The following is a 5,951-nucleotide window of genomic DNA, read 5'->3' as shown; positions in this document are numbered from 1 at the left end:
CTCTACTTGAGTCAATGACTCCCCTCTAGATATTTTCTAGGTCTCTTGGGAGCTCTAGAAGCTAGTCCTTTTGTGGGAGTAGTTTCCCGTACTTGTTATTTTGTAGGAGCAATTTCCCTCTTCATGGGAGTAGGTTTTCTCTTTGTAGGAGTAGTTTCACTATTTGTAGTTGCATTTTCCCTCTCCTGTTCAGCAAGGATGTCCCTCTACGAGGCTTGCTCTTGAGGAATTGGGTTTTCCTTAGAGGATGGGTTCATAGTAGTAGGGGAATTTCTCATAGAAGGATGAGCTTTAGTGGTAGATGTTTCAACATAATCTTTCTGGGAAACCCTCCTCCACTTTTGAATTGGCTTCCTTGTTTTCGGAGGAGTAATTGGCTCATTTGAAGACTTGTGGTTAGAAATAACAGTGATAGTCTTTCAAGCTGTCTTCTTCTTTCCCTTCATGGTTCCTTTTATTGTATATGGTTAAAAATTTGGTTTTATGAAATGCCTATCTCCTTAGGGTTAGGGTTTTAGGGTTCATAAGGGTTGTATCTTTGTCTTAGGTTCTCCTTCTAGTTCTCCCAGGCTATGCTACTTCTCATTGTTGACTTATGATAGCAGGTGTCCATGTCTTAAGTAATAATCAAAAGGGTCCTTTGTCATCTGATTATTGGCCCCTTGTGTTAGGAATTACTGTTTGTAAAGGTTATTTCAATATGCAAGATATTCCTAAGTATTGCTAAGAAATCCCAGGTTTTAAGTCTTTTATTTCCCTAGGAAGGCCACGCATACGATCACTTAACCCATGAAGTTCTCGACATGTTCTAAATAATTACTTATGATAGCAGGTGTCCATGTCTTAAGTAATAATCAAAAGGGTCCTTTGTCATCTGATTATTGGCCCCTTGTGTTAGGAATTATCGTCTGTAAAGGTTATTTCAATATGCAAGATATTCCTAAGTATTTCTAAAAAATCCCAGGTTTTAAGTCTTTTATTTCCCTAGGAAGGCCAAGCGTATGATCACTTAACCCATGAAGTTCTTGACATGTTCTAGATAATTACTTATGTGTTTTCCCCAAGTGACTTGGTTGTGCAGGATAAGATTTTAAAAGGAGGCACCCCCTATCACTTATCCCGCAGGTGGCTTCAATGAGAATCTCAAACCCCCGGGATAAGGAATTGGTAATATCTAAAGAGTGCTTCTTATCCTGAGACATATTCACGTCAATGTTCTGGCACCGTATGATAAGAAGAAAGAAAGAATTACAAAGGAATCCTTATCCCACGACAACTGTAGGGAAAGAAAATAGCAACACGAGATAAGGAATAGTTGAAGGAAACAAGTGGTAAAGGCTTATCCCACAATAAACCAAGAACATTGTAAAAGGCCCATGGGATAAGGGCTAACTTAAATACAAAGGGAGTCCCACACAACAAAAACCTGTGTAGGGAAATTTGGATCCCTTGTCCCACACAACAAAAACCTAATTCTCATAGAGATTACAAACATGTCGGTTCAAGTATGACCATTAGATTACATAGCAAACTTTGTACATCAATCAAGAAAACCTCGATTGCTTCTTGATCACTGCTTCATAGATCTTGGTAACTCATCATGCACTTTGCATTATATGCAGTATACTTGCTCATACCCTAGACAAAAACCGTTACATCAACGCGCCAAAATCACTTGAAATTGTCTTGATACAATAATCATACGTGTCATAATCATTACCGCTCATCATCAAATCATAAACCAATAGAACCAATTCACCAAACTTAATCGATTAGGGTTTATCAAATCAATAGGTAGGATTTACTAGTTACAGGTTCAACTCTCCAATATATAGCAATATCAGTTCACTCCATAAATTCTTCCTATCGGTTATAGTTTCCTTCACTAGCTCATCATGCTGGTTACAAAACAATATTACAACAATATCAACAATATTATTACCTGTTAATTGACATCAATGACAACATAACATTTCATTAATGCAATCTTCATGCAAATTCCAACAATCTCCCCCTTTGAAATTGATGGCAATACAAATATCAATACCATTTATTGTTGTTGTGATTATGAATAGGAATCCTGGTTTACATTACTAAGTATTCACCATGCTCTCCATGTCTTTAGCTTGTCACTGGTTCTTCTCCCCATAATCACATAATTCTTCTCCCCCTTTGACAACAATTCCAAATTGAAAGTAGAACATGTAATGTCAAATTTCACTGTGTAGCATCAACAACCTGCAACTTGATGCTACCCCTGTGGAATAACTCCACTTCTACACCAATCCTTCTGTAAAATTCTGCAAGTAGTTCTGGAACTGATGTAATCTACATCATGCTTAACTGACCTCATGAAGGGGTATGAACCCTGGATGACTTCTAAGATACTCAAAATTAGTCTTAGGCAGAGGTTTAGTAGAGATGTCTGCAAGCTTCTCCTTGGTAGAAACATGCTCTAAGATCACATCTTTACTCTACACTTTTTCCCTTAAGAAATGATACTTCAATTCAATATGCTTGGTTCCTGCGTGCAAAACAAGGTTCTTCAAAATATTTATGGCACTTGTATTATCACATAAAATCTTTATAGGTTTTGAAATCTTCATCTTAAAACCTTCCAAAAAGTGCCTCATCCAGATAGCTCGAGTACAATTCATGTAAGCTGCAACATACTCAGCTTCAGTAGTAGATTGTGGTGTACAATTTTGCTTCTTACTACTCCATGAAACAAGTCTTCCTCCAAGAAAAAATGCTCTACCAGTTGTTCTTTTCCAGTCATCAACATTTCCTGCCCAATTTGCATCTGTGTACATCTTCAAGTCAAAATTTCCTCCATATGGATACCATAATCCATAGTCAACAGTACCTCTCAAGTATCTAAAAATCCTCTTGGTTGGTATCTGATGTGTTTCCTTAGGATTCTATTGGAATCTAGCAACTATGCCAACTACATGAGCTATATCCAGTTTGTTGTGAACAACATAGTGCAATTTTCCAATCATTGACTTGTATTCCTTCTCAACAACAAATATGGATTCATCTTCCTTAGAAAACTTACAACCTATAACCATTGGTGTCCCAATTGGTTTACAGTCACTCATGCCAAATGTCTTCAAGACCTCTTTCACATACTTAGACTGTGTGATGAAAATACCATTCTTCATTTGTTGTATTTGCAAGCCTGTGAAGTTTTTTATTTCTCCCACTAAAGACATTTCAAACTCATTTTTCATTCCATCTGCAAAACTGTTCCTCATGTCATCATTACCTCCAAATATGATATCATCTAGAAATACTTTGGTGACTAGTATTTTATCTCCTTCATATTTGAGATATATGTTGTTATCATCACTAGTTCTTATAAAGCTTGTCTTCATCAGATGTGTATGAAGCCTTTCATACCATGCTCTCAGTGACTTCTTTAGTCCATATAAAGCCTTATGCAATCTACATACCATTTCTTTCTCACCATTTAAAGCATAACCATCTGGTTTCTCATGCAAGTAAAGTTCTGACACCTTCTAGTCTTGCCATTGGTTCAAAAGTCTCACCATGATCTTCTCCTTCCTCTTGTGCATAACCTTTGCAAACCTACCTAGCTTTGTTGCGAACTACAACACCATCTTCATTCAGCTTGTTCTTGAATACCCACTTAGTACCTATAACATTTTTATTTACCGGTTGGGGTACTTGGGTCCAAGTGTTGTTTTTCTCAATTTGATCTAGTTCCTCCTCCATAGATTTTACCCAATGATCATCACCAAATGCTTCCTTATCAGTTCTTGGTTCACTAGTGGAGATCATATAGAAATTCTCTCTGATTCTTGTTTTGGTTAGTACTCCAGCATCGTTATCCCCAATAATATGTTCAGGATTGTGATTCAGTCTCACATATCTTTGAATAACATGATCATTATCTTCAGGTTCAGCTTATTCATTATCATCATCTTCTTCTTAATTTATTTGTTCCGGTTGAACTAGTACATCAGTATTTGCTCTACCAGTTTCAAATTTTAGAGTTTCTAGTTTCAAATATAAAATGCAAGGATCTTCATCTTTTTTTCTTCAATCTAGTTTCCTTTGAGACTTTAGGATATTCATCCACTCGAACATCAATACTCTAAAAAATTATCTGTCTAGTTGTTAAAACACTTGTAGGCCTTACTCTTGGTGGAATAGCCAAGAAATATACCTTCTTCACTTTTAGCTTCAAATTTGCTAATATAATCACCTCTCTTAATAAAAAATTTGCTTCCAAATGTCTTGAAATAACTAACATTAGGTGAACTTCCATACCAGTATTCATAAGGAGTCTTGTCCTTACCTCTTTTTACTAGAATCTGGTTCATAGTGTAGACAGTTGTGCTGACAATTACTTCTCTCCAAAAAAGTTTTCGTAACACCTCCTTGTATCAACATCATCCTAGAAGCTTCAGCAACTGACCAGTTGTTTCTCTCTGCGATACCATTCTGCTGTGGTGTCCTCGGTGTAGAAAGTTGTCGTTTGATACCATTTTCTTCACAATACCTAGTGAATTCCTTGGAAGTAAATTCACCACCTTGATATGTCCTCAGACAGTTTATCTTCTTACCGCTCTCCTTCTTAGCTAAGACCCTGAATACCTTGAACTTACCAAAAGCTTCAGTCTTATCCTTCAAGAATGTGATCCACATCATCCTTGAGCAATCATCAGTGAAGATCATAAAATATCTATCACCTTGAATACTTTTTGTCCTTATTGGTCCACAAAGAACTGTATGAAGTAAATCTAACAAATGTTCCGCTAAAAAAGATTTTCTCTTGAAACTTGATGATGTCATCTTTCCCAACTGACATTCTTTACATAGAGAATTAACCGGTTTGTCGAACTAAGGAAAACCTCTCACTGTCTTGGACTTACTCACTTTAAGAATGTTATCAAAGTTTATATGAAAAAATATCCTATGCCAAAGCCAACTATCATATATCATTGCAATTAAATAGTTGTTGACTTTAGGATTAAGGTGAAACAAGTTACCTTTAGTTTGTCTCCTGGCTGCCATCAGTTCACCTTTATTGCCATAGATTTTGTACATACAGTTCTTAAACTCCAATGGGTATCCTTTATCATTGAGTTGTGCCACACTCAAAAGATTGTGTTTTAAATCTTCAACCTAGGTGACATCATCTACACTATTCTTTCCATTAAGAGAAATAGTTCCCTTACCTTTAACCATGCAGGGTGTGTCATTACCAAATCTTACAACTCCGCCATCAAATTCCTTCAAAAAATAAATTTTCTCTGATCACCAGTCATGTGATGTGAACAACCACTATCAATGATCCAATCATCAGAGTTATCCATCCTGGATACTTATGCCTTCTAATCAGATATCTCCTTTTTAATGGATACAAACACAATATCAATTCATTAGCATCACCATCAGATTCCTCATCAGTAGTACCATCATCAACAACAATAAGACAATCTCTTTTGCCTTTACCCTTATACTTCCTGAATTTCTCTCATTTGTGCTCATTATCACCATTAGGATAGTTAGCAACTATGTGTCCAATCTTGTCACATGCAAAACATTTCAAAGGTAATTTACCTCTATATTTACCGGTACCTCTAGGAAAAAGCTTGGCTAACAATGATTCAATCTCAACTAAATTGTCTTCATCATCAGCTTCTCTGTGGGATTTGGATTCATAATTGTGACTGGCATCTCTACTTTTCCTCATAGATGGGTTAGAAATAGAAGCTCTAAATGTAGACTTAGATTTATGTACACTACCATCACAACCATTTAATTCAAAACCAGCAAGCTTTCCAATGATGGAGTCAAGAGTTACCTTAGTTTTGTCAATGGATTTTAGCTCCTGAAAGGCTACAACTCGGATAGCATAGACTGGTAGCAGGGTTCTCAGTACCTTACTGATCACTGTAGCATCTTCCACTTTACCTCTT

This window comes from Cryptomeria japonica, chromosome 1, assembly GCF_030272615.1.
Source record: "Cryptomeria japonica chromosome 1, Sugi_1.0, whole genome shotgun sequence".
Classification (NCBI taxonomy): Eukaryota; Viridiplantae; Streptophyta; class Pinopsida; order Cupressales; family Cupressaceae; genus Cryptomeria; species Cryptomeria japonica.
This window is presented reverse-complemented; position numbering follows the sequence as displayed.